Source organism: Ruditapes philippinarum, unplaced genomic scaffold (genome assembly GCF_026571515.1).
Source record: "Ruditapes philippinarum isolate M1 unplaced genomic scaffold, ASM2657151v2 ctg2988_1_1_1_1, whole genome shotgun sequence".
Taxonomy (NCBI): domain Eukaryota; kingdom Metazoa; phylum Mollusca; class Bivalvia; order Venerida; family Veneridae; genus Ruditapes; species Ruditapes philippinarum.
Genome location: NW_026858995.1, coordinates 17,173 through 38,861, shown reverse-complemented (window position 1 = coordinate 38,861; position 21,689 = coordinate 17,173).

Here is a 21,689-nt window from a genome sequence, read left to right as displayed (position 1 = left end):
ATTACACATTGCGTGTAGACGCATAAACAAGACCTTTTATTTTATCGAGAACTTGATATTGTAACGTAATATTTATGAAGTACTGGGCGCAATATTTAAATCACACCCTCGCACGCGTTTTTTCCCTCAAAACCTTTTTTAATGAATTTTATTTAATACATGGTTGATAAAAAAAAATATTTATAAAAATGGTGCAAACATTTTAATTGTACTGATAAAGCGTAAGCCAAAAACGTCCAATTATGTAAAACTAAAACAAATCGAACAATGGCAACAACAATAACAACAACAAAAAAGCATTACATCAATAAATAAATAAATAAATAAATAAATAAATAAATAAATATAAATAAATAAATAAATATATAATAAATGAATGAATAAATAAATAAATAAATAGAATAAAAGAACAACAGCAATAAAATATCAATGACTTTCAAAATATTTGAGAGTCGACATATAAAAATGAATTTTTCTTGAAAATTGTGTAGCAAATATTGACCGTTAATGATGATTTATGATAATGTTATTCTTATTTTATCATTTATTTACATTTCTTGCAACAAAAATCTAGTGGCGATATGTTATCATTACTAGCCGTATAATAATCATACACTTTGTATGAATTTTACATTATTTGTAACGATTAATTACCCGGTGATATATATTGCACTTAGCACCAATTACCTTGTGATATATGAGTACATTGTTCTACTGTTTCAATTACCCGGTGATTTATATTGTTTTGTCTACATCAATTATCGTGGCTGGCGTATACATTGTGCTCCTAAGTCAAGTTCTTGATGAACACACATGTGCAATGCTCTTTTGCATAATTTATACTGACTATGGAAATGAAGTAATATGTACAAACTGCATCAAAATATACGCTGTATCTGACAATTTAGACAAAATTTGAAACGCGGATCTCGGCGGACTACTTTTGTATTTTCTTTACACAATGAACAGTTTCCATTTCCATCCTTTAATTTTATTTGTTTAATACGCCAGTATAAGTAATACTGGGCAGATCATAATGATCTTCATGTTTATATTTACAAACATTATTTGCAAAGGTAAAGATTTTGTTGAACATCGTATTGACTTTGATGATATCAAATTGTAATATGTAATACAGAAAAAAATGATTATAGTTATAACGTTTTGGTTTTGAAAAAAAGAAGAAACATGACACAAGCTGGAAACAAAACAAAAAGATAATGTCTTTGCTAGGGTATGATTATTTGATAGTATCCTAGTTTAATGAGTAATAACCATAAAAATGATATATTTATGAGAGTAAAATTTTGACGGTTATTATTGGTTTATGGTGTTTGTACATCAATTTCAACTATACATACAACTTTGGTTTCAAGAACAAAATTTAACCAAAAGTTTGTTGATATCATTTTGCCATTAAAGATGAATACTTTACGACAAGGTTAGTTAAGTTTAATCACTTATATATAATTCCATTTCGGAAAAAAGACCGACGGTGGCTCTGCACTTGCGTTTGGATTCCTACTACACACGTATACAATAGTTTTATAGATTATCTGAAAGAAATAAAAGTTATTTTGAAATTGCTTTCTTTACTTTTCAATATTGCTTATGCCACGACTTAAACAATGTACGTACGAATAGACACGGAGTAAGGACAAGGGGATGATAGCTAGGTCAGTGAAGAAGCTAGGGCTGTATCATATACCTTTTCTGTCGAAAATACAGTCATTTTTGATTGATAAGAAATAATTGTGTTTATAAAAATCTACGGGCGCGTAATATACAACTTCAAACAAGCAACGCGAGCGATACATTTAAACAAGAAAGCACATTTATGCAATACATCCTATATATGTTTTGATATAGTTAATTTCGAAAATACTAATATGAACAAAATACCATGACGATCTTTTGAGAATGAATTACGTCATTTATGGAGTCTTGACAAAGCGCTTCTTTCAGTAACTTATTCAGGCCATCTTTGTTATGAATGACATGTCTAAGTTAATTTTAAATAAGGGAGAACAAAACCATTTTATTTTTAAAATTTATCTTTATCTAAATAATATTTTTCTTCTAGACTAAAAATGTTCATTATTAAATCAGCTGCATGCCTTCAGATCTATCCTTTTTTCATGATCGATCGTCTTTAAAATGTATAAACAAACTAAAGAATTGTGAAGTGAACAAAGAAAGTAGAACAACGAAAGTAACTTTCACATTACAAATGGTATTTAAAATATTCATAAAAATCTACGAATGGTACAAAAAATAGATCAGAATATACAAAAATAGCCCTTATTGTGTTAGTACATTGTATCGCAGTAGCAATATGGTGACGAATATTGCAGAATCAGCCATTAATTGCACATTGTATGTAAATAGTTTATATATATTTACTTTTCTTAAACTCCAAGCTCTATTCTGTCAATTTTGATTTTATTGAAATATTTTGACTCATCAAGTGTCATGCAGCTAGATGATAAATCACAAAATGTTTAGATAATATAAAGCCCTAGAACTTATTGAGTGAGACTAATTGTCTTTGCACAAAGATGCTATATGTAGACTTTGTCGAATGTGTCATTTATGCACTTTTTTGCAAAATAAACGAAATGATTAAGATACTATATGCAATGTCTTACACTCTTAAATGCTTGTTAAAATATATCCAGTTTAAAGCTAAAATTTCGATTTTCTTTCTATAGAATCAGTGTCGACTTTTTAAATGCTGCAAAACGTACATTAAAATAAATCTCTTAGACATGACGGAATTTGTTTCTGATATAAGCTGAACAAAATTAAAATGTCTCATAGAAAACGTTCATTATGTAACAAAACATAATAAATTTCTTTCAGTTGTATAATTTTCAAATATTTTAGCTAAAAAACATCATCTGAACATGGTTATATAACGAACGAGGAAACTGATATCCAAAAGGACTAAATGCAATACATATTGCTGACCGAACCGAATGATGTAAAATCTATATCTTGAATATATCCAGACATTTCATATAAAATACAATGACTTATTAGACAGACATGTAACAAGATCTTATGTATTTTAATACCCGTCTCTTGAATTGATGATTATTCATTTGAAGTTAAGACAATGGTTGATTTTTGCATTGTATTTCTTGCATGTTGAATATTATATTGTTATGATATAATTTATACCTTACATCATATGTCATTTACCATTCTAGATAATGATATTATTCCGGGATAGAAATGAAAACGAATGAGTAATAAAATCTGTTATATTTTAAAAGGTGCTTGAATGATTATTTAGAATAAAGTAATTTTAAGCTATATGTTTAATTAGTTTCAAGGAACGACTTCTTGTAAATTCATGTATTATAATAATAGAATGGAAGTATAAATTATTCGGTGCAACAACAGTGTAGAACTAGAATGATTGACGGAACTGTAAATGCTGGAAGCGTTCATCTGTAACTTTGTCGGTCAAAGGAAGGTAAACATGATCATTAATTTGTTTCAAGGAATGACTTCTTGTAAATTCATGTATAATAATAGAAAGTAAGCAACAACAGCAACAGATAAAACTAGAGTGAATGACGGAACTGAAAATGTTAAAAGCGTTCATCTGTAATTTTGACGGTAAAAAGAAGGCAAACATGATCTATCTTCTGTGATACAAACGTATAGCAGACCTAAAGGGATACTCAGAAAAATAAATGACAACAATATCAAAATGATTTAATGTATTCATATCACGCTAAAATTACATTTTCTAAAATCCCAGGATGAAATTCTGTATAACTTCTTTTGTTTTGGGTTTGAAGCGTATATATATATCTAGATGTATTGAACAAAATTTAGACGCCGACAGAATCACCGAGTAGTTTTAAAACAAGCCACGTGACTTGAACAAACCCTTGAAGTTACAATAACAGATTTTGTGGATATTGAATGATTGAAACAAGTCTAAGTCATTCATTTGATTTATTCTTTAACGTTTCCATAGTTCATTGTGGCAACTTATGTGAAATCTTAACGCTCTAACCTGACCCACGCGGGTCAAGTTAGGAAACCAGCATTTTATTCTTTATAATGAGAAAAGTTTTGTTCCTAAGACTGTCTACTTTAGTTATTTTGAGGACATTTACAGAAAGATGAATGAAAAAATCAAAACGAAGGAATGAAAAATTTGCCTGTGTCTCCCTTTAAAGTGTTATAGCAATAAACGGTAGGTAGGAATACGACGATCTTTCTTAGTTTGTGTTAAACAAGTAAGTGATTGGCAAAAGCATTCAGTAAATGATGAACAGTACTGATATAAGATAAAGGAAAAGGAAAGCAGTTTACAAACTACGCTTTATTTAATATAACTGTAAATATTGAACCTCATGATAGGAAGATCAACTCATCGTCGAACTTGAGAGGACCAACTGCATTACGGACGGTAGAAAACTCTTTGTAGAACATTGTGCAATAAACATGTGCAGAACTTTGAAGCAAATATGTGAAAATAACATTTTTGTATGCACAAATTCGAAAGAAGAAAACTTTTAAATTGTATGAACAAAACAATATTATACATTTATAATGTTACAATACTCCAACTGTTATATTAAATTATATTTTCCATAGCGTTAATGTATTGAATGGATGTATTAATTTATCTATATATATATATTAGTAATACTTCATATTATTTATGCATTTGAGACAGACAAATGATCTGTCCATTTCCCAGAAATAATGAAGACAAGGCCCAAAGGGTCGCAGTAATCAATTGTCTTCTGAACTGGACAAAATAAGAGGACCTTTCTTTTCTCGCACTTAAAATACAGCAGCTTGTGTTTATATGCCAGTTATGGCTAAAAATTCTTTATTACATATCTGTATTTGTTCAATAGACGGGCTTTGATTGCTTTTTTTGTTATAATCATCACATTTATTTACAGATGATGAATTTTTGAAATGTACGTAAAAATGTTAGGTTTCATGATGAAATTATTATTTTGTAATCATTACACATTAGAATTAAAATAATGTGGAAAAACACGCAGAAGTATATATCAAAATATCACATAAAGAGGAAATAAGAAAACTTATACTCTCGACAATTTCTAGATTAACTTATCCAACATATGCACAAAAGTCGAGACGTTCCGAGTAATTTTAAGAAAAGGTTAGAAAATGTTTTACAGCTTTGTGAAGGATGACAGTTACGATGATGCTGTTTTTCTCAAATGCGAACTGATAAATAAGAGAAAAAATAACAAACAAAACAAGAAGAGTGCAAGACCTAATAATTGGTGTCAGTTTCCGGGGACTAGATGTAAAGGTCTGACATTTTACGCTGTGGTAGACAAATTATACTAATCAGACACACATAATGATAACCCTCAGGAACACAGATTTCAGGTTTAACTTAATATTAAATCAGTGACAGACGGTATCGGACCATGAGACGCTTTTAAGTGATTTGTATATAATACAGATAAGTAAAGCCCCGGTCACATATTCACGGATAATGCCACGGAAGAGCTACGGTCTAATCGTTCACGGATTACTACGGAAATGTGAAATTCCGTAGTCCGGTTCCAGTACGGACACACAACGGTATGAGCACGGAGTCCGACGGATTTACCACCAAAAGTCCCCGGCGAGACACGGATTGTTACAGACCGACACGGTTTGATACGGAGCGACACGAATCAGGACGGACGCACTACGGATACACTACGGTCTGCTACGGTATAAGCACGTGTTAGTACGAATAAGTGCGGTCTGATACGGAGAAGAACGAATTGATACGGAAAAGAACGAATTGCCACGGATCTCTACGGATCTTATATATCCGTCCACAACCTCTTGCTTGCTCATTTTCAAAATGCCTCACAAGAAAATAACACCTAGAAAACGAATTGCAGTTCAATGGTTTTGGCGAAGAGGATACGGCCTAATCGCGTCCGACCCCCGAGACACATCAGGTCCGATTAAAGTGAATTTCTTGAACCTCAACAAGGTTGGCCATGAGAGCCTCATACTAAACATGAAGCTGTCTTCGTAAAAGTCCATCTCTAGTCCACCATCTCGTCTGTCTTCTCTTACCTGATTAGATATGGACTAGTAATCATTAATGAAAAATGTTGATCAATACTGCTTCTCTTTTAATTATAAGATTTGCTGTTCATTTTACAATTACATTAATAATCGTGAATGTTTATGTTTTACAAATATGTAAAAAGCTAGTTAATCATTCTTATTATCACTAAAGGGCCAGTGTCCTAGGCTTATGAGCACTTCGTTTTATGAACATATTTACTCCAATTTCACGATCCAATGATTTTTAAATATGGAACATTAGAATGATGTTATTCTATTACTTATGAATTGTAGAACGGTATTAATATAGATTTACTTCTATGCATGCCATCAAGTAGCTTAACCACTGCCTCCGCATTCTTAGCCATTTCAATATAAGGTTGCAGCCAGTAAATGGCAATTATCATTTATTTTATGTTCCTACAAATATGTCTGTTTTTAACAAGAAGGTAGTATTCATACCCTTGAAAAAGTACATGATACATAATTCATCCGTACTAAACAATGGTGGACCGTACCATTCCGTACCGTTTCGTGTTGCAACGCAATAAACCGTATAAGACCGTGCTAATCCTTGCCTCTCCGTAGTACAACGTATTACGATCGTGGCTTTCCGTGACAATGCCGTATTAATCCGTATTAAAACCGTAGCTTTTACGTAGGACAACCGTACAAATACGTAGTTCTCCGTACCAAACCGTGGAAATCCTTGACAAGTTTGTGCACTACGGATGAGTACGGACTAGTACGGTTTTCGTACGGACCAGTACGCATTAGTACGGACTAGCAGGGACACGCTACGGTTGATTTTTCCGTAGCAAATTTTTGTGCATGTTCAAAAATTGTCAAGGATCGCTACGGATATACAAGCACTACTACGATTGATTACGGTTACAATACGGAGAGCTACTGACCAGTACGGGTAGCTACGGACGATGCCGGAATTAATCCGTGGCTCTTCCGTGGGCGTATTCCGTGAATATGTGACCGGGGTATAAGGAACACAAAGCATATCCTCCACAACTTGTTTGTACAATTTAAAATATATAAAACCGCACACTGAAAGTCAAACGTATCCCTTTTTAATGCAGAGACGTTACATTTGCAAATATTAGTGTTCTGTCAATTTCATATACATGTATTTTCAGTTTTAAGAGTTTAGGACAGGAGTGACATCTGGCATTGAAAAATTATTGCTATGACAAATTTATACATGTATTAAGAAACATTGATAAAAACGAATACATCTGATAAATGTTAATCTTCAGATACCTACTTAATAAATGAGACATGATAAAAACAATACTCAATAACAAACAATGCACTTCTTATGTGAAGATTCATTGATAACGTTGTGTTTTGCCTTTAAGTTTCTATAACAAATTATATACAGCTATTTTACAAAACAAATCAAAGCATCTGGAGGAAGGGTGTTCCCTCGGAAGCATTTATCACAACAAAATTACATGTAAATTGTAGACTCGGTTCTGTTGAGTCTGAACATGAGGGATAATGAATAAGTGCTACACTCCTCACGACCACCTATTACCGGCTTGAGTGTTACCATTGCAACACTTTATAGTGCTAGAAATTTCATTTACACGTTGATACATCTGTACGCCATTGACATTTCTGTGTGTTTTTTCATAGAAGAGTAATGACTTAAAAATATCATTGACAGAGAGAACACAGTTATGTTGTTTACGATAAAATGCCACACTTCATATATCACTTGAATAGATTGATTTGCAATTTCAAAGCACTGAACAAAAAAAATTTTTTTAATCAGCTTTCCTGATAAAAATTTTATGAAGCATTATCAAATATCCCATTACCTTTTAATTCAATACAGAGACAATATATCCGATAGCTTTTGGTTTGAATACACTTACAATCATTATAAATCTGTCCACTATCAAATAACATAATTCATTTATCTTTGTGGAATCAGCACAAATGTCGAAATTATTTATATCTGATACACTGCTTAATCCTCTGGAAATATCTAAAATCTATTAAATTTCAAATGATGATTGTAAAGCAAGATTTATAGAAGAACTATTAGACAACGGTCGTTGCTTACGCTAAAGGGTCCCAGTGGAAGAAGCCAAAAAGTTTTCCTGATGACACTAAATGCTCATTATATTTTTAGCAAAACAAAATGATAACATTGAACGGAATCTGTATCAGATTAAGTTATTATGATTCGTTTAGAAATGTCCGTTAAACATCATACTTTTTTCTTTTAATAATGTCCTACATATATTTCTGTTTTCAGTACCCAGCTGATCTATGTAAGAAATTCAAATGTTTTTGTTGCAAGGTTTTTACCCTCACTGGAGCTCCTTTTAATAAGATAATATAGACTTTCTTGTGAAATCATTTGACAACTTGTTGACCCAAAGTTAAACGACAATTGGACTATGTCGCTTTTGCTTTTTTTAAAGAATTTATTTTGTTTAGCAAGGTCCATTTGCCGATGATCATCTTTTAATTCAATTTTAACAGTTTGGCAATATTTAACAATGGGCATTCTTCAATTTCTAGTTCATCATTTTAGTGCATTGCATATACAAAGATATGATGGTTGAATAATGTGTAATAAAACAATTACTTTCTTTTCCATAATGCAGCTGCTTAATTGCAAATGAGAAGTGTACGCACTTACATAATAATTAAATTGAGCCCTACAATAAAAGTCATAATACTGTGACCACGGATCCAGATTTGATATAATTACCATTTTGGGAATGGTCTGTTTTATTTGATATGACATACAACTTTGTGAATTGTTAACGATCAGCATGTATAAAAATACAGTTTATATACACTTCTATCTTCTTCTGTCATATCATAACTTCTTAAAATACACATTGCTTATTGATTTCACAACTATTTCAACAAAGTATATTTAATCCTTTATCATGGAGAGATCAACAGTATTGACTTTCAAAACATCAAAGGAATGTGTTAATAAATCTATCATAATGACACATCCGCTATATAAATGGAGAATTGTTTGATTGGAAAAAAGCAATGAAAAGGTTAACATGTTAGGCCTTCTATTCTTCTAGTGCACGGATTAATCTGCTTAGGCGAGAAGATCAATATTCTGTGCTGGAAATTTAATAAGAATTGCAAAATGGCATAAGGAAACCTACATTGTGGCTGGATAGGGTCGGAGGTTGCGTCCTGCAAAAGTTGCCTTTGCCTTGTTGATCTTTGTTCAATCTCTTTTTTTCTTTAACGTGACAATAACACAATAGTTTTTTTTGTAGAGATCACATATAAGTGACTCTTGTACACTATCCACACACGAACGCTTTAATCAAATATCAGTTAAAGCATATATGACAAACACGATCAACAAGGAATGGTGAAATTGAATGAACGCACCCCCCCCCCCCCAACATGACCAAGCAACACAGGACCACTGGCAATGAGCCCAACAGGACACAAAACAAAATAACACTAGTCTGTACAGACAGAACATGAATGGGTACACCAAAACTGAACGCCAAACAATCCCTTGCGGTTGGAAATATAACAAAATTGATTGCATGTAAGTGCCGGCACACGACACAAAACACAGTTGTGAGCATAAAACACGTTTCGATATTTATGTGTGTTAAATAGCTTTTTCCAAACTCTTCCATTTCAAGCTTAAACGAACTTGTGTGTCTGATGAAGACAATTTACAAATAAAGTCAATATGCATTATCGATTCACACACTTAATTAGCTTTTTCAATTGCCTGTTGGCAATGCCAGTGTGGTCTGATGTTAAAACATTTTTGATGATTACAATGGAAGAACTTGAACTTTAAGACGTACTAAAATGAAAACAAAGATCAACAAGAAAATACAGCAATCAATAAACGCATCCCAAACACAACATATCAACACAAGACCACCAACAAGGAGTCGTGAAGTACACCGAACAAAAAAGGACAGAACATAAGAACAAAGCACAGATTGAGTGTTATTATTAATCATTCAAAATATAAATTATAGAAACCGACAGGATATCAAAGAAGAAAATGTATTTAATCCCCATCTAAAGGTAAACCAAGTAGGGGTTCTAAGTTCAGAGGGCCGGGGAAGAGAGGGTGGTGGAATGAAGAAAATAGGGGAAAGGGGTGATACCTAGCCAGAGATTCATGCGTTGATATATTTTCTTATTCATATCATATGCGCTATTACATACTCGTTCATGTTTTGATAAATTAAATATTAGTGTCGATTTACCGAACAGAAGCACATAAAATCGACAGACTGGAACCCAGGCTAGATGATACCTTACGAAAACAAGACGGTACGGAAAAATTGTCTCAAAAGTTAGCGAGTAGCATTTACTAGGAAAAGCATGTGAAGACTACAGAGGGACGCCGCCTTGCAACGGTCAGCATTATAAGCACTGATAGGTAATTGAAACCGGTCAATGGTGCGCTAAAACTCACTGTTAGCCAAAAATATGTTGCTTTTCAACTAGACATTGTACATAAAATGAATCCCCGCCAAGCGAATTTCTTACTTTAGTAATTGCATTGTAAAACGCAGGATTGCTAATGTAGATTCATATAAAGAAATTCCAATGACCATTATAAACTACCTAAACTTAAGATTCGAAATTACACTTTCAGCTTAAAAGGACAATTCATACGTTCAATTTCACCATTTTGAAATTTGATTTAGTTCGGAAACTACTAGAAATTGAATAATTCAATCAAACTCTGAGAATAACGTGTGCGTTTTCAAAGAAACCATGGTAACAGTCATGTAAAAATATAATATTATAATAGGTAGAGAAATATTTCATATAGACGTGATAAAGGACATTTTATGGAAAAAGGAAGCATTCAGCAGGTCACCGTTATAAGAACATGATAGTGTTCTGTCGAAGTTACCTTCACAGCATTAAGCATGTACAAGACCTATTTCTTTTTAAATTAAGACTTATATAACGCATACAACCAAATATGTATCAATCGACTTATTTTTCTTTAGGACTTTCATTTTCTCTTGGATCTGAAATCAATATATGGTTAATTTTTCAGTTAGAAGAACTGGCAATAGAGTATTAATTTAATGACCGATTTGTGAAAGACAGTATTTGTTCTGACCGTAAAATCTCTCGAATTTAATTTTAATGTAATGATTCAACTGGTCGTAAGTAATGGAATGATAGTCGTTCATTTAGAACTTTAATGTAAATGATGCGTTGAAAAATGTTCGTGAAGTACGCGGGCTAACGGGCTGACAGTCTGGCGGGCTAACAGTGTGAACTGGGCGGGCTAGCAGTCTAGCGGGCTAACAGTGTGAACTGGGCGGGCTAGCAGTCTAACGGGCTAACAGTGTGAACTGGGCGGGCTAGCAGTCTAGCGGGCTAACAGTGTGAACTGGGCGGGCTGGCGGGCCAGCGGGCTAAAATCTAAAACTTTATTTATTGAACATAAAAATGTTATGATACATCACCTGGCAGTGTGAAGTGGGCGGGCTAACAGTGTAGCGGGCTAGCAGTGTGAACTGGGCGGGCTGGCGGGCCAGCGGGCTAAAATCTAAAACTTTATTGATTCAACATAAAAATGTTATGATACATTACCTGGCAGTGTTAACTGGGCGGGCTAACAGTGTAGCGGGCTAGCAGTGTGAACTGGCGGGCTGGCGGGCCAGCGGGCTAAAATCTAAAACGTTATTGATTCAACATAAAAATGTTATGATACATTACCTGGCAGTGTGAAGTGGGCGGGCTAACAGTGTAGCGGGATAGCAGTGTGAACTGGGCGGGCTGGCGGGCCAGCGGGCTAAAATCTTAAACTTTATTGATTGAACATAAAAACGTTATGATAAATTACCTGGCAGTGTGAAGTGGGCGGGCTAACAGTGCAGCGGGCTAGCAGTGTGAACTGGGCGGGCTGGCGGCCAGCGGGCTAAAATCTAAAACTTTATTGATTCAACTTAAAAATGTTATGATACATTACCTGGCAGTGTGAAGTGGGCGGGCTAACAGTGTAGCGGGCTAGCAGTGTGAACTGGGCGGGCTGGCGGGCCAGCGGGCTAAAACCTAAAACTTTATTGATTGAACATTAAAACCTCATGATACATTTCCTAGCAGTGTGAATTGGGCGGGCTAACAGTGTAGCGGGCTAGCAGTGTGAACTGGGCGGGCTGGCGGGCCAGCGGGCTAAAATCTAAAACTTTATTGATTGAACATTAAAACCTCATGATACATTTCCTAGCAGTGTGAATTGGACGGGCTGACAGTGTAGCGGGCTAGCAGTGTGAACTGGGCGGGCTGGCGGGCCAGCGGGCTAAAATCTAAAACTTTATTTATTGAACATAAAAATGTTATGATACATCACCTGGCAGTGTGAAGTGGGCGGGCTAACAGTGTAGCGGGCTAGCAGTGTGAACTGGGCGGGCTGGCGGGCCAGCGGGCTAAAAATCTAAAACTTTATTGATTCAACATAAAAATGTTATGATACATTACCTGGCAGTGTGAACTGGGCGGACTAACAGTGTAGCGGGCTAGCAGTGTGAACTGGGCGGGCTGGCGGGCCAGCGGGCTAAAATCTAAAACTTTATTTATTGAACATAAAAATGTTATGATAGTTTACATCACCTGGCAGTGTGAAGTGGGCGGGCTAACAGTGTAGCGCGGCTAGCAGTGTGAACTCGGCGGGCTCGCGGCCCAGCGGGCTAAAATCTAAAACTTTATTGATTCAACAAAAAATGTTATGATACATTACCTGGCAGTGTGAACTGGGCGGGCTAACAGTGTAGCGGGCTAGCAGTGTGAACTGGGCGGGCTGGCGGGCCAGCGGGCTAAAATCTAAAACTTTATTGATTCAACATAAAAATGTTATGATACATTACCTGGCAGTGTGAAGTGGGCGGGCTAACAGTGTAGCGGGCTAGCAGTGTGAACTGGGCGGGCTGGCGAGCCAGCGGGCTAAAATCTAAAGCTTTATTGATTAAACATAAAAACGTTATGATACATTACCTGGCAGTGTGAAGTGGACGGGCTAACAGTGCAGCGGGCTAGCAGTGTGAAATGGGCGGGCTGGCGGGCCAGCGGGCTAAAATCTAAAACTTTATTGATTCAACATAAAAATGTTATGATACATTACCTGGCAGTGTGAACTGGGCGGGCTAACAGTGTAGCGGGCTAGCAGTGTGAACTGGGCGGGCTGGCGGGCCAGCGGGCTAAAATCTAAAACTTTATTGATTCAACATTAAAACCTCATGATACATTTCCTAGCAGTGTGAATTGGACGGGCTGACAGTGTAGCGGGCTAGCAGTGTGAACTGGGCGGGCTGGCGGGCCAGCGGGCTAAAATCTAAAACTTTATAGATTCAACATAAAAATGTTATGATACATTTCCTAGCAGTGTGAACTGGGCGGGCTAACAGTGTAGCGGGCTAGCAGTGTGAACTGGGCGGGCTGGCGGGCCAGCGGGCTAAAATCTAAAACTTTATTGATTGAACATTAAAAATCATGATACATTACCTGGCAGTGTGAAGTGGGCGGGCTAACAGTGCAGCGGGCTAGCAGTGTGAACTGGGCGGGCTGGCAGGCCAGCGGGCTAAAATCTAAAACTTTATTGATTGAACATAAAAATGTTATGATACATTACCTGGCAGTGTGAAGTGGACGGGCTAACAGTGTAGCGGGCTAGCAGTGTGAACTGGGCGGGCTGGCGGGCCAGCGGGCTAAAATCTAAAACTTTATTTATTGAACATAAAAATGTTATGATACATCACCTGGCTGTGTGAAGTGGGCGGGCTAATAGTTAAGCGGGATAGCAGTATGAACTGGACGGGCTGGCGGGAAAGCTTGCTAAAATCTAAAACTTAACTACATGTAATTGAACATGAGAACGTTATAATACATTACCGGGCAGTGTGAAGTGGGCGGGCTAGCAGTGTAGCGGGCTAGCAGTGTGAAACTGGATGGGCTGGCGGGCCAGCGGGATAAAATTTAATACTTAATTGAATCTACATAAAAGCCACATGATTCATTTCTTAGCAGTGTGAACTGGGCGGGCTAACAGTGTAGCGGGCTTGCAGTGTGAACTGGGCAGGCTGGCGGGCCAGCGTGCTAAACTCTAATACTTAATTGAATCAACATTAAAACATCATGATACATTTCCTAGCAGTGTGAACTGGAAGGGCTAACAGTGTAGCGGGATAGCAGTGTGAACTGGGCGGGCTGGCGGGCCAGCGGGCTTAACTCTAAAACTTTACTGAATGAATATGAAAACGTTATGATACATTACCTGGCAGTGTGAAATGGACGGGCTAACAGTGTGGCGGGCTAGCAATGTGAACTGGGCGGGCTGGCGGGCCAGCGGGCTAAACTTTAAAACTTAATTGAATCAACATTAAAACCTCTTGATTCATTTCCTAGCAGTGTGAACTGGGCGGACCAGCGGGCTAAACTTTAAACTTAATTGAATCAACATAAAAACCTTACTATACATTTCCTAGCAGTATAAGCTCTGTGCTAGCAGTCTAGTGGTCTAAATTCCATACTTAATTATTTTAACACTAAAGCGTTATGATGCATTTGTTAGCAGTGTGAACTCGGCGGGCTAACAATGCTTGTTTCATATAGTATACACGATCCTTGAGAGTACACTAAATGGTTTTAAATCCGTATTGATATTTAAGTGATGCATGGTATACAGAAAAAACGATCTTAACTGAAACAGAAAAAAACACTACAACATAAGATTTTAGTAGTAGGGCAGTCAAATGTAGAGCCTCATGTAGTGAAGCAGAAGTTGCACCAGAGATACATACATAGGTGTATATATCGTACAATGACAGAAGCTTGTCCATAAGCATAAGGACATCTAGGAATCTGGCGATTTATTTAGGAGCGGATCTGTGGTCTGGTGGTTAAATACATACATTTGTATATATAATCAAGGGGTTTGAGTTCGATCCCCCGCTCCTCCCTAACATTACCAACAGTCTTTCGGATGGGACTTTAAAGCGAGGTCCCGTGTATCGGTGCATTACACCTGACACATAAAAGATCCAGGTATGCTTTCTGAAATGGGCCATCTTCTGTACTTCCTGCACTATATTACGAATGTCAAATTGTGAAAAACCACAAAGCGACGGCATACTTATACCGACAGATGTATCATCAGAGTTTCCTCACTATGTGGGGATTTTACATGCAATTGGCTGGGCATGAAGTATAACAGTTTTGGTTTCAGTACTTCGTGGAGCAATTGCTGTATGATATTTTATAGATTTATTTTGCGAGTAAAATACAAGTCGCTAAGTATCGCTCAATACAAATCGTATGCAAAAGTTTCTGGTGTCAATAGATACATTGAATTATAACCCAAACAAAGGCAGGGGCGTAGCTAGCGTTACGCACCTACGCACGTGCGTAACATTGATCCAGGAAAACGAAAACTCAAATTTACGAAAAACGGTGAGAAAACTAAAGGGTATAGGCGTGGGTGTTGTTGGAGTGTTTTGAGGCATGGTTCCAACATTTATATAGATCTAGCTCTAATTATATCATTGATTCTAATATAAATATAGATCGGTAGATCTAATAAGTTCCAATAATAATATAACGTAAAGAGTATTAATCCATAAAGAACTAATATGAAGCATAATACGGTTCTAACGGAGGTAATGCTCGCTCGAAATACACTTCGCCCGACATACAGAACGAGTTACTGTATGTGGCGAGATTAACAGCAAAACAATTGTGGAGACCTGCAACCCCGCTCCATTCTTTGGCTGTAACGCCGACGAGGGCCAATGATGCGGCGCCCATCGAGCAAATAGCTAATGTTCTCAGGAACAGATAAACTTTATAGAGTTTCACTGTCCATTAATGTGTTCGTTTAAACGTTTGCATTGGGGAGTGCCAGAAAGATAAATCAAACGACGTCGCTTGTTAAAACCACGTTTTATTCTGTCGAGAAAACGGACAATTATGCTCAGAAATGAATATATTATTACTTCTTTAAAAAGGAGAAACATGATCGAGATCAAGTTTTAAAGCTGCACGCCTCCAAATGAGCAAAACTATTTCGATAATATCAAACCTGAGAAAAGTGTACATGTAGTAAGATTTTAGGAAAGGTATACAGTAAAGATTCAAAATTGTAGTAAAACTTTACATGTAATGTGCTATTAATGACCGAATTTTTCAGTATGTACGAGGGCTGTTCAAAAAGTTCGTGGACTGCGGCTCTACTGTTCACATCTTTTAATTTGCGTATATGATTTTTTTAAGAGACATATATGAAAATATGTCCTTAATAAACAGTGAAAAAATCAATACAATATGTTTACAAATAAAAATTCTGTGACAGTTACAAATCACAAGGGTTGCACAATCCGGCGCACGCTGATGATGAAACAAAATGACGTTCGTGACGTCGCAATATAAATGAAACATTTTACCAGCGTCATTGTTTCTGAAAGTACTCTTTTTAGTGTTCAATATCTGCGATCATATACCAAAACCATTTTTCTGTTTGCGATGATGACCCGAGATATAAAGTGGTCATCTATTCGCTCCATTCTCCGTATAAAGGTCCGAGTGCCGCATACTTTCCGCTCTTTATCGGGATTTTTGAGTAATTTAGACACTAAACGGACAGTGTTACTAAGTTAATTCAATTTGTTGATTGATAGTATCAATTTGAAACCGCCCTCGTCCGATCTTTAAACAATATGATTATCGATGATAAAGAAAATATTTTATCAACTGACAATTATTCTATGCGATAAATCTACTGAACACCGGCTAGCATTAATTATCAAACGGATCAGGATAAATACAGGAAATACAAATAATAACTACAAGTAGTTATTGTAAATACGCATATATCCTGATGAATGAAATAAAATATTACTTTAATTAAATTAAATTGTTTTGTCAGAATTGAATGCATAGACCCGATGCTGAAATTAAACATGTCGGACATCTCGCAAATCTGTCATAATGCCCGAACTTTGGTAGATCTTCTGCAATTGACGTTACAAACGTCCCAACAATTTGCTGCTAAAATTATTCGTCGCCCTTTCTGTCTGTGAGCATGTATTTTGCCGTATTTGAATCGCTTGCGCGACCTGAAACCAAGAGACTTGCTCGACAACTCATTGTTTTTCGTTAATTTAATCACCTTATAAAAATATAAAGGAGTAAACCACATTTATTGGTAAAAATTTCCGAAAGAGCGAATTTCTAGTTTTTAAACGGGTTTATACTTCCCAACTTACCCGTTTGTCTACTGCTGCTCAAACTTGTTTGTTCAGCTATTCAACGTCCAAACGACGCCAAAAGTCAGCTTTATGTCATTTAATATTAATAGATGATTACTTGTATTTAACTTCATAAAACAATCATTTAATTGTTTTCACCATTTGTTTATATTTAAACATTATATGAAAATTTCGGCGTGCGCCGATGTTGCGTTGCCATGGTTATTAAAGTGCACATAACTCGTAAAGGAAATAAAAGTTAACAATAAAAGTAAATCTTACTTTTGAAAATAAAGACACTCTTTCGATTCATATCCACTAAGGGTGTTTTTATGAACCAAGTAAAAAATGACAGCAAAAATCCACGAACTTTTTGAACATACCTCGTATAACTAAAATTTAATGTTATTGCGTAACGAACGCAGTAAGGGCTATTTTTGCAGATTTTGTCCTCTTTATAGTAATTTACATAGGTTCTAAGTGGCATTGATAATGTCTAAATTGCATTATTTTGGTAACTTTACAATATTAAAGCGTTAAATAAATTTTCAAATTTTCATGAAAATTAGCATGAATCTAGAGGTGTGCTGCTTTAAAACATTTAAATAATAGTTTCAGAGCTTGTTAAATGCTTCTAACGAAGAAAGTAGCGCTTAATGTGAAATTATTTGTCATAAAAGTAGCAAAATGTAAACAAAGTAGTATTTTGACTTCCATACAAAATACTAAATCCTTTAACTGTAGTAATCGCAAAAAAATGCACAAAGAAGAAAAATATGTACCTATATAACAGTAAAAACGTTTTTCTTGTGTTTGTTGTCGTTGTTTTCTTTTACAGTGACGCTCCTAAAGTATAACCTCAAAAGGCTCAGTATGCCCCAGAATTTTTTTATGTGATCATTATTAAATTTGATTAATAAAATTGATATAACTTTTATTTAACTGTATTTATTTATACAAATTTGAATGCGATTTATTGTGTAATAAAAATGAAACTTTCATTAGTTGGCATTACTTAAAAATATCTTAAACTCTCGTGAAAGGTTTGTAACTTTTTCTGTTAATCGTTTTACATCATATTTTTACATCAATGACAACTCATGTGAGATCCTATACATGTTATGAATATGTCATAGTATCTGTAATAATAAAATAATTTTCTATGCGTTTTATGTAATGGCATTATGTATGTCGACTCTCTTATAAATTAAAAAAAGGGAAAAAAACAAACAAATAACAAAAATTTACTGTATATATATATATATAAATGAGTATGCTAGATATCACACTGAGAAATAAAAATTTGCAATATTTTCACAAATGCGAAGGACACTTTTCAGTGTGATATTTAGCATATTAGCCCAAAGAAATCAGTTTGCCGTATAAGTAAATGACCATGAACGACCGTTTTCATCAAAGCTCGAGAAACAGAGATGATACCACAAGTTCGACTGCTACGAGAACATTGACAAGGGGGTTAATCCATGCGCGCGCATCCTTAAAGTTCTGATACCTGCGAACACTTCATCGGCCAGTATTTCGAAGAAAAACGGGTGGTGTGAAGAAATCAGAAAAGGTATGAATTTAGTTTGTTTTGCAAAGAAGATGTCCTAACTTCTAGTTTTTATATACAAAATGTCTTGAAGTAACTCTTTCCTGTTTTGTCAGTATTTCGCGTTGAATGCGATTTTGATTCTGGATAGTGCGTACACCCGGCGTTGAAATGTTACAGAAAAATGAGCAAATATCGATTAAACTGGCCGTTTTAAACGGCTGGAAGTTATATTGTTGTAGAATCCTTTTCAAAAATATATTTTCAACCTTCGTTCCAATTCATCTGTACTAAAAATGTATTTAAACGCACTATTTACAGAAAACAGAGATTATGATATTGCTTACACTCTAAAAAAACCAGATACTGCGTACACATATCTATGCAATTGATAGAAAGTAACATTTTATTCGAAGCAGTCTAAGGTTTATAAATGATAAAGCGGATTACATGGGTGTCCCATTTGAAGAATTATTTAAAATCTACATCCTAGAAAATGTTTAGAATTAACATTTATTTATGCAATTTGTTTAGGTATTTATGTAAAACCTGATGAATAATTGTCTATCTTGATAATGTTTTTATACTCTACATTTCAAAATAAATTACTTCGTACAGTCAAATTTATATCTTATTAAGAAAATGAATGTGTGTCGATTTTGTGGTGAATTCTTTGCCAGTGAATCTTCTCTCAGACAGCATGAGGCACGACATCGGCAAGATGGCCCCCTACAAATGTGATATATGTAGTCAAGTGGCTTTTTTTCGGAGTACCATTACAAAAACACAAATGCAGCGTCATTCCTCTGAACGCAAGTACGAATGTAAATGCGGCAAATCGTTCAAGACATCTCATGATTTTAAAAGCGCCATGAACAAAGAAAGAGCCAAACAAAGGAATTCAAATGTGATGAATGTGGCTTGGCCTTCTCTACTAATAAAGATCTTAATGATCACAAAGATAAGCACGAGAATAGAAAACGTCATAAATGTGGAAAGTGTGGCAAAGCATTCAGGTATAAATGCAATCTTTACAGACACTCCAAAATGCACGAAGGGAATGAATTTTACATGTGAACATTGTGGGAAAAAAATTCCAAGCAAAGCAGCTATTTCGTCCCATCTCTCATATGCAAGTGAATATCCTCTCAAGTGCAGTATTTGTAAAAACTATTTAATCATACCGAAACTCTTAAGGAACACATGAAGAGGAAACACAGTTAAAAGTTCGTGGAACATGAACGCATTCCAAAAGAAATAACTTGCTGCAAGCGTTTTTAGTTTAAGTTACAAATATATGCTTTTTTAATTTTTTATGCAATTTAATTTACCATGTTTTTCCCATGAAGTGTCTGTAGAGATTGCATTTATACCTGAATGCTTTGCCACACTTTCCACATTTATAACGTTTTCTATTATTGTGCTTATCTTTGTGATCATTAAGATCTTTATTATTAGAGAAGGCCAAGCCAACATTCATCACATTTGAATTCCTTTGTTTGGCTCTTTTCTTGGTTCGTGGCGTTTTAAATCGTGAGATGTCTTGAACGATTTGCCGCATTTACATTCTTACTTGCGTTCAGAGGAATGTTAATTCTAAACATTTTCTAGGATGTAGATTTTAAATAATTCTTCAAAATGGGATGTTACCAATGCAATCCGCTTTATCATTTTATAAAACCTTAGACTGCTTCGAATAAAATGTACTTTCTATCAATTGCATAGTTATGTGTACGCAGTATCTGGATTTTTTTAGAGTGTACGCAATATCATAAATCTCCGTTTTCTGTAAATAGTGCGTTTAAATACATTTTTAGTACAGATGAATTGGAACGAAGGTTGAAAATATATTTTTGAAAAAAGGATTCTGCAACAGTATAACTTCCAGCCGTTTAAAACGGCCAGTTTAAACGATATTTGCTCATTTTCTGTAACATTTCAACGCCGGGTGTACGCACTATCCAGAATCAAAATCGCATTCAACGCGAAATACTGACAAAACAGAAAGAGTTACTTCAAGATATTTTGTTTATATAAAAAACAAGAAGTTAGGACATCTTCTTTGCAAAATACAAAAATATTAAAATTCAATACCTTTTCCCTGATTTCTTCACACCAAACCCGTTTTTCTTTTCGAAATACCGGCCGATTGTAGAAGTGTTCGGCAATGTTTATCAGAACTTAAGGATGGCGCGCTCCGCCGATGGATTCCCCCCGTTGATTGAGCAGACCAAAAGTAATTTTAAAGATAATGACTCCTTCGCTAACGTAGAACTGATAACATCTATTTTTCGGTTTTTAGGTTAGTAAATATACCGAATATTTCAATTCATGAGAAAAAAAACAATCTAAAAATGAAAGGTAAAAACACCCATTATTTTCTGTAAATCGGTGCAGACTTCCCAACTGTCTGCAGTCTTCCGTTTATTAAAATAGAATCTGTGCCTGTTAGAATAACCGACAGAGCCTTTATCCCCAAATGTAAACAAGTGTACTGCGATTTTCCCTTTCCAGCAAATGCCAGTCTGATAGTTCCATTTCATCCGATCAGCCTGGAAAAGGCTAAAGACTTTCTAGCGCTCAACGATGACACTGGTCATCTCTCTGGCTTTAGGACTTTTGCAGATCCCATAGAGACAGGGTGATCTAGGTTGACGTTGTTTTGGTGTTTGTCACTTTTTATTTGCTGACTATTAAAAGCGTACACGTCATTTGTTTGCGTCTGTTTTTTCAATGCATATCCTTATATAAGTTTATCAAATAACTTGAAATATTATTAAATAACGATCTAGCAATTATATCTAAGA